Raw genomic sequence first — 16,085 nt, forward strand, 5'->3', positions numbered from 1 at the left:
GGACTCAGAGCTGGGAAGTGTTATCCTTTGCAACTGCAACTCCCAGAATCTCTGTTTTTGAAGCTGCACTGCCATCCTGTGGCCATGGATGGTATGTACCAGTCTACTTCTAGGTTCACTATTCTTTCCCAAATAATTGGCAAGAGTGGTCAGTTGTCCTGGTTAACAGGAGGGTAGGGGGCTTCAGTCTGTCTGAAAAAGTGGGCAGTCATTCCTGATGCTGGTGGGGCCAAAGAAGTGAGTTGATTTACAGCAGAGGTTTGGATCCTGAGGCAAGCCTGCCTGCCTGCTGCATCCGTATCTGCCTTGGGATGCCATGTCCGGAGGCATTTTCCCCATTTTCCCTGGATAAAAGGACACAGGGCCACTGGAGCCACAACAAAAGATGGGAGGAGGCTTCCAGGTGCTTTAGTGCAACCTCTTGTTTCTTTGAGCCCAATGCTTTCCCAATTGGATTCTCTTCCAAGGGTACTTGCAAAAAATCATTCCGTGGGACAGAAATATCCCCCAGCCCTGCCCCCAATCCATGTGTCTTCAGGGAACCTTTCTTCCCTTAAACCTTCCATAGGTTCATTCACCATCCTTTCCTTCTTGGGGCTGATCTCATATTTCACTCTTGCCTATTTAAACTCATTGTGATGAATCCCAATCCAAGTTGACCCCACATTCCCAACCCTTGGTCTGCTGTGGCTCACTTTGCCCTTTTACCCTTAAAACCCATTTTGGGGTCTAGCATTTGGGGCCCATTCCCTATAAGGATTCTGCCGCCCCCCTAAATGAAGTTTCCCTTCATCCACCAAATTCCTAGCCTTGCAGAGAATGAGACCTAGAAAACCATTCGCACCCAGATCTCTTTCCTGTCTTTGCATTTCCTTGTCTGGCCTCTTTGCTTCGGAGGCCTAAATTCTTACTTCTCAGGGTTGTGCAGTTATTATTGCAGGGCTAGAGATTTGGGGACAAAAGGAAAATTTGGTCCCCTTCCTCCTGTATCGGCACTCCTGGGGCAAACTGAAACCTCAAAGTTCCTGTTGGTCCCTGAAAATTGCGTGTGCATTAATGACCTCTCTGCCCCCATCAATGAATTGCCTTTCCCAGAAGCCTTTGGGAATTGCAATTCACCTTTTAAATAATGCGGGGCTCACCCAGAGGGTCCCAGGGATAACAAATTGTCCCCTTGGTTGGCTCTGATGCAGTTGCCCACCCCTGTGCAATCCCTTGTTTTCCAATGGGGATTTGGGGGTGGAGGTTGGAGGCAAGGGGGCAGCGGCTGTAGGGATGTTCACTGAGCCCACCAATGGCCGTCTCTTCCCAGCCAGGCATGTTCTGCAATGATGTGCCCCCTGACCCATCTGTTGCCCAGCGGTGCAGATCTTGGAAGGGCACATCAGTTGCTATGGAAACCCTTTTGGATTGGCTGCCAGCGATGTCCTTCCCATCCTGGTGGACCACCAGAATTTGGGGAGTTCCCCTTTGCATGCATCCCTTCACACCCACTGCCTCCTTCTTCCCCAGATCTCTTCTGGTCTCCTGGATAATGCTCAGCCTTGTGAGATGGAGAGTGGCTGCAATGGGATGTTTGTTCTATGACAGGCTAGAGGAACAGCTGTGCCTTTTGCTAGGCGTTTGATTCATGCTCAAAACTCAATTCATCACCATATTTGGGGTCAGGGATTGGTTGTTTTCCCCAGCTACTGTAGTGGCGTGTGGCTTGACTCACTCGCTAGAGCCATCTGTGCTTTGCTTTCTTAGCCATCTTCCTGAACTGTGTGGGTACACCTGGCATGCAAAGCCTCCTCTCTTGTACTTTCCTCCCAGGACAGACATATGCAGGGGCAAATGGACTGCAGGAATAGGATGGAGGAAGGTTCCCATACAGTGGTCCTGGGATGGATGATCTTTTAAATGCATTCTGCACCTACCCTCACCTGTAGATGCTACCTGGCATGATGGTCCCTTGCTTTTGCCAGGGAAAGCAGAGTGCAGCAGGGAAAAACCAAGCCTTTGAAATATCCAGATTTCCTTCCTGCATTTCTGCAAACTGCCACCTGGGCCCCAACCAGAAATTGGGAGTTCAGGCTGGGCAACCTGAGATCCTGAGGGCAGGCTCTAGGACACGGGTGGAGAAATCCAGGCCCAAGGGCCACAACTGGCCCACTGAATGGAGGCTGGATGGCCATCTGTCAATGGGGATTCTTTGATTGAGAGTTCTTGCATGGCAGAAAGGGGTTGGAGTGGATGGCTCTTGGGGTCTCTATGATTCTGCGAAGGTGGAGGAGCAGCGGCAGCAGTGCCCAATGGAGGCAGTAGCCCTGGGAGATACAATTGGTAGGGCTGGAGGGGGCTTGCATCCTGTCTGTGAGCCCCCTTTGCTTTCTCAGGCTGGGAGAAATGTATAGTCAGAGCAAGACCAGGGTTCCTGGCTGCCCCTTCCTGGCCCAGCCTTAACTGGGGCCCAGCAATCTCCCTTCATGCAGACGCGCATGCATGCATGCAACCGGGTGGAGCACAGAAGGGTGTGGTGGAAGAAGAGGCCAGCAGGATGCCTTGTTTACTATGCGCAGGAGGAGAGGCCCAGGCGCCTGGACAGACTGTAAAAATCCCCATTGGAACACTGGGTTGCCCTAAATAGACTTCTTGCATTTGTCATTTATACCCTGCTGTTCCATTCTGGGCAAGCAAAGTGGCTTACAAAATTGCAAAGGTAAATGTGACACCATAAAGCAATATCAAAAGCAAGCCGTTGCCCAAAGTCAGCCTGTGCAAATGGGCAAAGCGCTGGGAATGTTGCTTTCTTTTTTGGGACGCAGAATAAAAGGTATACTGTAGATATTCAGGTATATAGGTCTAGAAATGTATGTCAAAACAATTGACCCTAAAAACCTGCAAATTCATACCATATGCAGATATGTACATTTTTATTTTATAGGATCCATCCATCCATCTGGCCTGCGGCCTTCCTCTCTCTCTGCTTCCCTCTGCCTTTCCTAGCATTCGTTTTTTCCAATAAGTTGTGCCTTCTCATGATGTGGCCAAAGTATGACAGCCTTAGTCTAGTCATCTTGGTTTCCAGAGAGATTTCTGGTTTGATCTATTCTAGGACCCATTTGTCTGACTTCTTAGTTGTCAATAGTATCCTCAGCACCCTTCTCCAGGACCATCTATTTTAGCAGCTTTGCTGTCTCCTCCTAATTCCAAATGCAATGCATTGGCATCAGGATTCTGCATCGATGGTTTAAGAACAGCAAAGCAAAGACCAGGAGAGATAGTGGGGAGGAGTAACATGCAGCTTCTGGTTTGCATCCCTCTTCCTCCTTCAGTCTCCCCATTGCCCAGGGCAAAGCCAGGCTTCGGAGGTTTTTAAACAGAGGCTTTGTGGTCATGGGTCAAGGGTGCTTTGATGGTGTATTCCTGCATAGTGGAAAGGGTTGGACTGGGGAGCTCTTGGGGTCTCTTCCAGCTCTATGATTCTATGATTCTAGGCCTGCTAAGCCTGCTAGGCCACTCTTTCTTCCCATTCCTGCCTTTTCAGGGTCTCTGTCTGGTCCCCAGCATTTTACCATCCTCTTTCCCTGCTTTACACGAAGGGAGGTGAGGACAGGATGCCAGGGGTGTGGGTGGGGTACGCTGGTTTCCATAGGGAAGCTGTATTGGGAGCTGCCAGTGTGGCATGCTGGGAGTTGCCATGGAGAAGCTGGCAGGATTGGTGATGGGTGACGATGGAGAGGTGGCAGGGGGCTCTCCATGGGTTGGGAAGGGAGAGGCAAATGTGGGAGGGGGCCGCACAGCAGGGCTGGCACTTACCTGTCACGCTTCCCATTGCCACAGCAACTGATAGTTGGCATGGTCCTGTTGCTGCAGCAGCAGGCAGCTGCCAACCGTCTCTTTCCTGGCACCTCATTGCCAGCTCCCTCCCCTGCCTTTCTCGCCCACCATCTCCCCAGTTGCTGAAACCCCCTCCTCTCAAATGGCTGCCCCTGCCTCCCAATAGATTCACCTCCACTCCCAAGAAAAACAGCATCACATCCATCTTGTGGCGGATCTACTGAGACAACAACCCTCCGAGGCAGATCGGTTGCACACTTCTAGCTGAGACCCACACAATCCCTTTGCGCTTAAGCCTCCTTAGTCAGGAAGGGATGTCATTCAGAACAAAGAGATGGACCAGAACTGGGTTCTGCAGTCTCTAGGACCAAGTTTGGCCAACCCAAGTCAATACAGAGCTGGTCCAAACTGGCAGCAGAATCTGGCCCCAATATTCACAAGCAGCGAGGGCTATGGGGTTTGGAATGATAGAGTCATCCATTCCAACCCCATTCTGCCATGCAGGAACTCACAATCGAATTACCCCCAAGAGATGGCCCTCCAGCCTCTGCTTAAAGACCTCCAAGGAGGGAGACCCCATGCTATGGGATTCTGGGAAATGTGTAGTTTGCAGCAAGAAAGGCTGCATTGATTGACCCCTGGCATCTAGGAAGAAGCTACCTTCTCCCAAAGTGGCCTCTTGACACTTATCTAGCGCAATGGCCTCGCCCCCCATTGATTGTCTCCTGCTTCTCTATGCTGAGAAGGAAGGCTGTCAGCCACTTGGGTCTTGCACTGGGGAAAGAAGCAGGATAGAGATTCAGTAAATAAATATTTATTTGCATTGTTATTTTATTTAGCATTAAACTTTATTTATAGAGTGCTGTAAGTTTACACACAGCACTGTACACAGAATAAAATAAAATAAGGTGGACCTGCCAGCGGCGTACATTCTAGAAAACAGAATATAGAATAGCCCCAGGCTAGGCTGGCCTTTTTAGGGTCTCCAGAAGCCGGAAAGGAAGGCAAACGGAATCATAGCAGTGCAGAGACAGGTGTGGCTGAGGGGTCTTTTGACCATCAGGAGCTCAGGTTCCGTCCAAAGACCTCTCCATCCATCCATCATCCTCATCATCCAAAAGGTGGGAGGGGAGGAAGCCCCGCCCCCTCTTTTGCCCCGCCCTTTTGCAGGTGACAGGTGAGGCTGCAACTTAACCTGGGGCCCACCCTTCCTTCCAGCGATCCATAAAAGTCAGTCCTTCCTCCCTTCTTTCTTTCGTTGCTTGAGCAAACCCAGATTTGCAAGGGCTTGCAATGCATCTTTCTGCGCAACTGAAGCCTTGCTTGGACGCTTCACTCCATCCTTTGGGGGAGATTTTGGGGCACCCCCTTTTTCTTCTTCCCTTTCTCCAGCCCAGCCCAGCCCAGTCCCCTTCCTGCAGCAGGTGGAGAAAACTAGGGGACCCACTGCCTGGCATGTCCCCTTTCCAGGTACCCCCGGAACTACCCTTGGGGCTAGACCCCCCGCTTTGCCCCAGGGATGCCTGAGGTCCCGTTCCGACAGTCGGGAGACACGTGTCGGCGTCTGGGCTTGGCCAGCCAGAGGCTCTTTGTCCAGCGGAGTCCTTGCGAGGGAGGGAGGAAAGGGGGTGGGTCCTCTGTGGGCGTGGCCTCCCCTCCCTCTCACCTGGGGGGCCAATGGAGGGCCAAGGACACACTCCCTTAGGGCCACGCCCAAGAGGGCGGGGCAAGAAGGGGAGGAGCCCCTCCCCCACCCCAAATGTGGCTCTGCTGCAGAGGGCTGGCCCCCTCCCCACTTTGAAGCAGGAGGGGAGGGGGAGAAGGGGAGGCGCCCAGCCCAGCCCAGCTCTTGGACCCCTCCCTCTCCCTCTCTTGCAGCCCCCCCCACCTTGAAGGGCCGGTGATTGACAGCCCGAGGCTGGGTGGAGCCGCTGGGTGGGGTCAGGGCTGCTTTGGGGGGGCAAGGCGAGAGACAGGGAGAAGGAGGGAAAGAGAGAGGGAAGGAAGAAGCCCAGGAGGAGGACGGAGAGAAGGACGCGGAAGGGGAGCCCTAGGCAACCGGAGCCCCTCTTTCCTGACCCCCCCAAAGGAGGAGGAGGAGTGCAAAGTAAGTCCTGGGAGAAGGGAGGGCTCTGAGGGGGACCTGGGGTGGGGGCTTCTTCTGAGGGGAGAGACGTGGCTTTTCTGGCTGCCCCTGGCCCTCCTCCGCCCATCTTGGGGGCTCTCCGGGGGTGCGGACCTTCCACAGAGCTCCCCTTCCATCCCCCTCCCTTCCCTACCCCTCAGGCTGCTCTTTCCTGGGGGTGGGGAGGGGGTTTGGCCAAAGCTCCCCCCTCTGGGGGGGCCCGGACCCTCCTTTGGGGGGTCCCCCGTTTCCCCCCGGGGGACTCTCTTGTTCGGGGGGGGGGCCCGGGCCCCCTCCCGGGGGGGCGGGGAGGGGAGGAGGAGGAGAGGCCACGCCCACCAGGGGCGGGGGAGGGCGTGGCTTTGAAGCCTCTTGACAGCGCAGTTGGGGAGGGGGCCATGACAGGAGGCAAGAATGGTCCTGGGGGAAAGGAAGGCAGGTGGGACCCTTTTGGCCAGCTCTAGGTGCAGTTGGACTGCAGCTCCCAACATGCCTCGCAGCCCTGGGGATGCTGGGAGGTGCAGTCCAAGAAACAGCTGAAGGGCTGGGTGGGGTCTCACTCCAAGGGGGATTAAACATTTCCAGAAGCATCTGAGGAAGGGGGCTGAAGTCTAGGAAAGCTCCTGCTGCCAACTTCTTTCTTGCAGTGAGTCTCAAAAGGTGCTGCAAGATCCCTTTGCATATTATTATTATGATAATGATTATATCTAAATGCATCTGAGGAAGTAGGCTGAAGTCTAGGAAAGCTTTCACAAGGGGCTACATTTTGAGAAGGTTAGTTTATTTTGTTTTGCCCCATCCCCACTCAGAATCTATGGTGCCTTCTGTGCATGCCCAGAGGCGCTCTTGCATTGCCTGTAGCTTCAAATAGGGCTGATTCCATCAGGAGAGGGGTCAGGAGGGAGGGTGCAGCTGCAGAGAAGCCACATGCACCATTTGCAGGGACAGCTCTTCTATGCTGCACCTTTATTATAGCACCTTGGTCCCATTTTTAAATGCCACAGCAGTGCCATCATCCATCTAAGCAAACCTGGGATCTCTAGTTCCTTAAGGTCTTTAGCCTTCTCTGCCAGATTTCCTCTGGTGCCTCACCAAACTGCAAGGCCACGATTGCATAGGATGCAGCCACAAGGCAGTCAGTGGCACCAAAGATTTGAAGATCTTTTAAAAATATGTGCTTCTCAAGTGTCGGAACGTTTGCAGTTTGGGGTTTATTCTGTGCAAAACTTGCACACGAGTGTCGTTGGGGTTTGTTTTGTTTTGTTGCACAGAAAACAGTATTTTCAGTCCAGGAAAGTGTAGTTTCTGTGCTGACAGTAATATTTTTGTGCAGAAATAGTTTCTGTGCAGAAAATTCTGCTTTCTGCACAAAAAAACCCCAAACGTACAACACAAAAGAACTCGTAAATTGCGAATAGTATTTGAAAACTAAGCAGTTTTGGGAGAGTTTTCTTACAGTGAGAATTGTTGGGTTTTTTGTTTTTTTGTTTGCTGAAATTGATTGCTGCTTCGTTTGAGAACAAAATGAGCAAAGAAGGACACTTCTAATTATGGTCTCTGGTGCCTCCTCCGTAGAAGTCCATCATCCCACCTTGCATGCATCTGATCCGGTTTTGATTTTGAAAGTTGATCAGGGCCAAGCCTGGTTAAAACTCTGATGGGAGACCCTCAGGGAGGATTTCCTGGGATCCCCAGGTAGGGTTGAAACCCTTGGAAACCTGCTGCGGATTCCAGTCAGAACCAATGAAACTGGTCTTAAGGCAGTGGTTCCTAAACTTTGGTCCGCCAGATGTTTTGGACTTCAGTTCCCAGAATCAATCCCTGACTGTTGGCCAAGCTGGCTGAGGCTTCTGGAAGCTGAAGTCCAAATTCCCCGGAAGTCAAAGGGTCTGACTCAGTATGGAGGCAGCTTTCTTTCTAGCCCAATGGAAGATCCCAAATGCAATCCTGGCCTCTCTGTGCAGTTGTTGTTTTGTGTCTCCAAGTCATTTTTGACTTATGGCAACCTTAAGGCAAATATGGTTGGGGCTAAGACAGCTGTGTTGGTGAGAGAATGGCAGAAAGAGAGGATAAGGGGCAGAGTACCATGTGGGTCATTTTAGAGCAGTGGTTCTCAACCTTCCTAATGGCGCAATCCTTTAATATAGTTTGTCATGTTGTGGTGACCCCCCAACCATAAAATCATTCCTAAGACCATCGGAAATATGTTTGACCCCCCCAAGGGGTTGCGACCCACAGGCTGAGAACCGCCGCTTTAGAGGATTGTTGGTTATCCTCCATGTTAATGGTGGAGGTGCTAACTGCTAGGCATCCCTGTTAGCCCAGGAAGTGTTAATGCCCAAAGGCAAATCTACAGCCTCCTCAGAAATGCTAAGAGACCTTTGAACCATAGAATCCTAGGATTGAAGGAGACCCCAAGGGTCCTGTACCATTCCTATACAATACACAATTGCCATCCAGCCTCTGCTTTAAAAAGCTCCAAAGAAGGAGACTCTGCCATTCAGGAAGTTCCTTGTTGAGGTGGAATCTCTTTTCCTGAGGCTTGCATCCATTGAGACTCCCTGTCTTATTCTCTGGAGCAGCAGGAAACAAGCTTGCTCCCTTCTCAGTATGGCATCCCTTCCAATATTTAAGCACAGCTATCAATTCACGTCTTCACCTTCTCTTCTATTCTGCACCTTTATTATAGCACCTTGGTCCCATTTTTAAATGCCACAGCAGTGCCATCATCCATCTAAGCAAACCTGGGCTCTCTAGTTCCTTAAGGTCTTTAGTTTTGGGAAGGCTTCTTTTTAACCAGAGCTCTGCTTCTTGGCTTTGCACAGTGCAGAATCCCGATTCTGTCTCTCTTTCTCCCTCTTTGGCCTGGGTTTCACATCTCCTGGGAAAGTTTTGTGCTGACCTTTCAGAGACCTGTTAGTTGCGTTTTTGGTCGCCAATGGTGGGAGAGCAGAGAGCTGCCGAGAGCCCGGAAATCCCCAGCTGACGTTTCACATTTGCCACCCATCCGATGTGGCTGCTGTTTGAGATGCTTTTCAAAAGGGAAGAAAGAAATGTATGGGAGATGATAGACATTTCAGTGGCAAGGAGGTGGGATGGTTAATCCCTGTCACTCCCAAGTCCAGAGCCACTGTGCTACTGAATACCAGCTACCAAGGGTTGGGCAACTGTGGGAGACAGTAGCATCTGCATTGCATAGTTATAGCAGTTTGATACCACTATAACTCCCATGGGTCTGCCCCACAGAATCTTGGAACCTGTTGCTTATTGGGGTATTTAGGAATATATGCTAGAGGAGAACTCCACTTTCCTAAGTCTGGTCCATGACACATGATTCTAAGTACAGTATTTCACCAAACCACACGTCCCAGGATTCCACAGAGTAAAGCTGTAGTACTTAAAGGGAATCAAGATGTGTTGCAGCAATCCACTCTTGCTTTCCAAGGTCCTGAAACTATTTGGGCTCAACGCTTTGGATGGCGTTCCTTTGAAGGCTGGAATAAAAGCTGGAGAGAACTCACTGCCCTTTGACCTGGGGAAATTGGATCTTGCAACTCAGTGGCTCTTCTAACTCCCATATAGTGTAGTCAGGGATTCTGGGAGTTGTAGTCCCACAACCTGGAAGGCTGGAGGCTGGGAGACACTGTGGCTCATTCAGGGTCCCAAAGATGACACTTAAGGGAACGGGGGGCTCATAACCCCTGGATCTGCCTCCGGTGCGAAGGTTATGATGACTTTACGGGATTGTTCAGGAGACTTATTGCAGTGATTATGTGTGAAGTCTCTTGAATGTTCTCAGGTTGCTCTATATTAATGTAGCATATTACTTTATGATATGGAATCCTCCCGGGGGCAATTTGGCTGGTGTGTTATGGGGAATATATATATATATATATATATATATATATATATATGCGCCTGTTTTTCACCAGGGCAAATGAAGTGTTGGCACTGATTTGATTTTTGCAGGAGGCTGTTAAGTGTCTGGTTAAGGAAATAAAATAATAGCAGTAGAGGCTTTCCCTTGCAAGAGAAGGGAAACTACACCGGCAGTGGGAATTGTCTGGCCCTCCAAATGATGTTGGACTTCCAGAAGCCTTATAGCCAGCAATGGAGAGGAATGCTGGGAGTTGCAATCTAACCATCCCTACCTGTTGCTTTGGGCAAAGAGGAGAGAAGAAGGTGAGCACCAGCGTAGGGTCCTGCAGAAATAGCAATTGAAAGGCAATGGAAGCAGATGACCCCTGGTCTAAGTGTCTTGAGTTGTGGTGGTTTGGCTCAAATCAAGAGAGGCCAGGGCAGCATGGTGTAGTGGTTTGAGTACTGGACGACAACCCTGGAGATCAGGTTTCAATTTCCCACTTGGCCACGGAAGCCCACTAGATGACCTTGGGTGCATCACACACTCTCAGCCCCAGAAAAAACCATGATAGGTTCACTTTGGGGTTGCCATAAGTTGGAAATAACTTGAAGGCACACAACAACAATAACAACAACTGTAGGACAGGGAGACAGCTGAGTGTCCAGGGGGAGTACAAAGCCCCTTCTCCCAGATGAGTTCTGCTGCTGCTGCTGCCCATAGTTTGGCCTGTAGGAAGGGAGGAAAGGGACTGCAAAAGGGCCAGCCAACCCCAACCCAGTGGTCACTAAGCTCCTGGCTCAGGTTGTGGAGGCTTATGGACCTCACTAGGGGCTGCGGCCTATGTAATTTGAACTCTGCTCAGCTGTCCAGGTAATGATACCTCCTGGAGCAGGAGGTTGCCGGCTCTATGACTCCAGGACACCCAAGAGCTGCTGAGCGGCTCCTTGGCTGCAGAATTGCTCTTCTCTGCCTGAGACACACCCTGGGCTGCATTTTGGGCCTTGGCAACCAGGATCCTCCCCAGGCAGCCTTTTAACCCATTCATGCCTCCCCTTCCAAGGAAATATTCATCAGGCTGCTTTGAAATGAGTTAAGGCAGCACTGACCCATCTACAAATGCAATGCTTACTCCGTTATGACTTTAGCAATGGATCTCCTGGGACCAAGGAAGATATTTTCCCCATCCCTAGCCATAACTGGGACCTTTTGTGTGCAAAAACGTTGAGTCTTTTGGAGGGTCTATGGTCTATCCTTCTGGAAAGCCGTCTTCCTCTTTTCCTGCTGACCTCTAAAGCATTTATTCGCAAACTCTGTTCTTCCAGATGTTGTGGACTTCAGCTCCCAGAAGCCTCAGCCATCTTGGCCAGTGGTGTGGGATTCTGGGAGCTGACGTCCAAACACCTGGAAGCCCAGAGTTTGGGAATCAATTGCTCTAAAGTACTGAAGCTTTGACCTCTGTGGACTTTACAGAGCAAGAAGCAGTCATTTCAAAGGGCTTCAAACCTCCACTTGGCCATGGAAACCTATTGAGTGGCCTTGGGCAAGTCACACTCTCTCAGCCTCAGAGGAGGGCAAAGGCCAACTCCCTCTGAAGAAACCTTGCCAAGAAAACCATAAGTTGGAAATGACTTGACAGCACACAACAACAACAACTGAATCTAGTGGTAAAAGGCAATTTTAAAACAGAGAGGCATTTAAACCAGATGTTGGAGGGCCTGCTTACTCTCCTGCCACCCAATTTTTAAGCAGTTGTTAGTTCTGTGCCCTGTCCCTTCTTCACATACACATGCTTTCTCTTTTCCAGGGCTCCCTTTTGCACACTTGGCCTTCCACCAACATCCTCCGGTCGCCACACAGTTCCTTCGCCAAAATGTTCCAAACAGCAAAATACTTTAAAATAATATTTTTTTAAAAAACCAAACCAAACAGCAAAGACATGGACACAGTTAACGCAGCTATTGCTAAACTGTCTGTGTGAATCTTTAAGTGGGAAAGCAACCATCCCACCTTCTGGGGTGTGTGTGGATGGGTTGGTTCCAGCTCAAAGGATATGTGTGCAAATGGGCTGGATTTCCACCTCCCTTGCCTTGGCTGTTTTCCTGCCAGCCCAGAGCTTTGCTTTTTGCAGCCCTGGAATTATTTAGCTCTCTGAGTGGTAGGTATCTTGGAAGAGAATCGACCTCTTGTTCTCTGCAGGATCCAAGGGAAGGTTGTCTGTTGTGTTGGGGGTGGGAAGGGACCGGCTCCCTTTTGAGTCTGCATGCCAGGGCTCCTTTCTTCTGGGCCTCCAGAGAGGGATGGAGGCAGGCAGGCAAAGCAGCAGCTGCTCCAGTCACTGCATTTCATGGAAAAGAGGCTTCCTTCCAGATGAACATGGTTGGGGAGCAAGATTCTAGGTCTCATGGTCTTTTTGCTCAAAGGTATATCTGCAAAGCGATCTTGTAGCACCGTTGAGACTCACCGAAAGAGAGAAGTTGATAGCATATGCTTTCGTAGATTTACTTCCTCAGATGCATGTATAGCACAGTTGCCCCTCCACATTTGCGGCTTTCACTTTTGCAGATTTGATTATTCACAGATTCAGTTAATGTGTTCTCTTTAGGAATCTCTAGGTCCACCTGAAGCGTCCCCATTCTGTATTCTGGAGTGAGAAGCTCAAAATGCTGTGCATGTTTCTCACTTGCTTCTTCCATAGACTGGGAAGGAAGGGGGGCACATAATAGCAAAGGAGGTGGGAGAGGTGAGGAAATGGAAACAGGGGCTTCTCTACTGTGCCCCCCCCAGTTAGCTGTGGAAGCCCCTCTCCTGAGGGGCTGAATGGCATGAGACATGTTCCTTTTGGGAGGTAGTTCTGAGAATCTCCCAGGTGTCATGGCTGTAATGGTTGGGGGGATCCAAAAAGGGACTTTTTCCATGCATAGTGCTGCTTTTTCATAGTTGGGGGGATTCTGGGTGCTGTAATCCAAAAGGGGGGGCTTTGTCATGCGCGATGCTGCTTCCCCTTTGCATTTGGATAAACAGGCCTTCTAAGTTCTGTTCAGACCAGGACTTTGCTGTCCATTTCAGATACTGAAGATGCTGGGAACTCACAGAAGGTGGAAGGTGGCCAAGATTAGTGGGTTGGGGGTGGGCTGGTCTCTTCCTTCTGGCCCCACTAAGCCTCTTGCCACTGCACCGCCATGACCCCAAATGGCCTCCGGTCAGTCAGCTGTAGGGCTGAGCCAGCCACGCCTTCCCTTCCTTCAGTTGTTCCTTCTTGTTGCTTGGCTTCTTTGGAGGTCTGGGTTGCAAGTCTCCATCTGCCAGGGGCATAATGGACAAGATGTCAGGGTCTGGACCCTCTTCTCTGGTCCTCACCTTGAGGGAGAGGAACCTCAGAGCAAGAGAACTGCTTTGAAAATGGTATTCCTCTCTGTGTTCTTGGTCCCTTGTTGCTGCTGTTAACTACTGTATTTACTGTTCAAAGCAGAACCTGGAAAATGTTCTTGTGGTGGACACAACAACTCCCAGGTGTTCTTGGAGGATGTGCTTGCAAAGGCATTACAAACAGAGCTCGGAAAATGGCCCAAAATGTCTCATGTATTTTATGCATTTTGGTGGGCCTGATAAAGGTATAGCTATTTTGAGGATACGGGATGTTGTGTTTTTCTGGAGTGCGTTGTGTCTCCTGTGTGCCCAAGGGAACATGGTCCCAGCTCCCTCCATGTGCTAGAAAGTTTGTGGGTGTGCTCATGAAGGGTTGTTGGCCCAACCAATGCTTGACCATCTCTGCAGATCTGAGCACCTGTGGCTACTCAGTCAGAACTGAACTCCATCTCTCCGCATAGATCACGAATCCCTTGACTGAGCACTGTTCCCCCAGCGCTACCTCATAGCACCCTTTTGGGACAACTCTGTCTTGCCCACTGAACTTGCTCTTCTACTAGTGAGAAAATCTGACACCGCAGCTGGCAAGTTGCACCAGTCAAGATTTAAAGAGGGGTCTGGCCCATAGCTGACCCCTCTGTGCAATTCTGTCTGGCAGAGAGGTGGCATAGCCTGGGCTCAGAGGGCATGGCAGGTTACCCAGGGAGGGTTTCAAATGACCAAACGTGATTTTTGAGGCCTCCAAGCAGGGACTGTGGCCCCAGAGTTTTGTCTCCTTGGCTGGACATGTTCTAGGACCAGAGGGCTTGCATTGGAGCCAGATACAGCGGCATCATGGCTATTAGCAGTGTCAGAGTTAAGATTCCCAAATGGTCACTTTTGCAAACTCTGAGTCTGTGGATAACTTAATTACAGTTTTACTCTTCCATGTTGTAAGTGATTCTGTATCTGTTTTTTTAATTTTTACAAGCTTCCTTGATCTCTCAGGCTGGTTGAAAAGGCAAGGGATTGATTGCTTGTATATAGCTCCACTGGCCTTGCTGGCTGGAGAGGTTCTACAAGTTGTAGCATGGAAAGTGGCATTTCTCTAGCATGGCTTTGGGTGTGTGTAGGGGTATGTGTCTAGGGTGTGTGCACTGCAGGGAGTCATATAAGAGTTGGAAAAGACCCCAATGGCTATCCAGACTACTCCCCTCCCAGACTGGAAGACACATTACAGTTGGCCCTGCATATTCACAGATTTTTTATCCATCTATTCAAGCATCCCCAGATTGAAAGTATTATAAAACTATATAAATTCCAAAAAGCAAACTTTGATTTTGCCATTTTGTATAAGGAACATTTCACTCTGCCATTGTATTTAATAGGACTTGAGCATCCACAGATTTTGGTATCCACAAGGGTCCTGAACCAAATCCCAGCCAAAGATACCAAGGGCCCACTATACTGTCCTTGGCCCAGAGGGGTCTCATAATCCTTTCCATTCAACTGACATTGCCCAGGATCTGGCACCCTCTGCGCTGCAGCTGTTCTGCAGTTGTCATACAAGCTGCCGCTTCTCCTTGGGTTTGGGCCTGGGTCTTATGCCTTTTTTTGAGGAGATGGGGAAAGGATTGTATTCCTGTTCCACCCATGGATGTGAAAGCTCAGTTTTCTCAGCAATGTAAACTCTGTGTGGCAAGAAAACTCTGCTCCCCACCCCTTGGCTGCTTCTCCAGTCTCTGCTGTTTTTCTCCTCCTCCTCCTCAGTCTTCTTTAAGAGCAGCTTTCCTTCCCCGCAGTGCCAGGAGGCAGAGTGGTGACATGCTCGGAAGGTCACAGCTGTGAGCAGGGAGGGTGTGCCTATGTAGGCCGGCCGGCCGGTGTGGGGGAATGGGGAGGTTCGGGAGGGCGGTGGCGATGCTGCCATGCCTCTTTCCTGGGTTGGGTTTGGCTTGGGTGCCAGGCAAGCAAAAAGTGCATTCCTAAATCCTATTGCTTTTAAAATTTCAGAAGTGGTTTCATAGAATCATAGTGTTGGAAGAGACCCCAAGGGCCATCCAGTCCAACCCCCCTTCTGCCATGCAGGGACTCTCAATCAAAACACCCCAACTGACAGATGGCTATCCAGCCTTTGTGTAAAGACTTCCAAAGAAGGAGACTCCACCAGACTCTGAGAAAAGTATATCACACTATCAAACAGCCCATACTATCAGGAAGTTCTTCCTAATGTTGAGCTAGAATCTCTTCTCCTGGAGCTTGCATCCATTGCACCATTGTCTCCTGTTCTCTGGAGCAGCAGAAAACAAGCTTCCCTCCTCAATATGACATCCCTTCAAGTATTTAAACAGGGCTATCATATCACCTCTTAACCTTCTCTTCTCCAGGCTAAACATCTCCAGCTTCCTAAGTCTCTCCTCATAGGACGTCATGGTTTCCAGACCCTTCACCATTTTAGTTGCCCTCCTTTGGACACGCTCCAGTTTCTCAATGTCCTTTCTGAATTGTGGTGCCCAGAACTGGACACAGTGTTATTCCAAGTGAGGTCTGACCAAAGCAGAATAGAGTGGCACTAGTACTTCCCTTGATCTAGACACTATACTTTTATTGATGCAACCTAAAAACACATTGACCATCCAAATGACTCAATTGCACTAGTTCCTCCTCATGACCCCAACACCTTCCCCATCCAAGCCAGAAGTGAACCTGGATTTGCATCATTTTACTAAAAAATAACATGTGAATGGCCCCTGCGTCTCCCTTGGAAGCCCCTGACCCACAACCTTGCTGAGGATTTCATCCTGCCTGCAGCCAACTGGGCAGCTCTGGCTGTTTTTCCATAACCGAAATGACCTCTGTGTATTGAAAAAGAGAGAGAGAAGTGACCCAAGGGTGGTGCTGAGCATAGGCTGGGCTCTGGATCTTGTTCCC

General features: G+C 50.1%; 1 protein-coding gene across 2 annotated transcripts in view; it reads left to right on the forward strand.

Annotated features, from left to right (window-relative positions):
* Positions 1–5,690: 5,690 nt before the first annotated feature.
* The window catches only part of KLF8 (Kruppel like factor 8), a 39,758-nt gene continuing 29,363 nt past the window's right edge, over positions 5,691–16,085 (forward strand). For both annotated transcript variants that reach the window (XM_042478669.1, XM_042478671.1), the window contains exon 1: positions 5,691–5,929. The gene's annotated coding sequence lies outside the window, so the exon portion shown is untranslated. The remainder of the gene's footprint in view (positions 5,930–16,085) is intronic.

The sequence above is a fragment of the Sceloporus undulatus genome, chromosome 7 (assembly GCF_019175285.1).
Source record: "Sceloporus undulatus isolate JIND9_A2432 ecotype Alabama chromosome 7, SceUnd_v1.1, whole genome shotgun sequence".
NCBI classification, from domain to species: Eukaryota; Metazoa; Chordata; class Lepidosauria; order Squamata; family Phrynosomatidae; genus Sceloporus; species Sceloporus undulatus.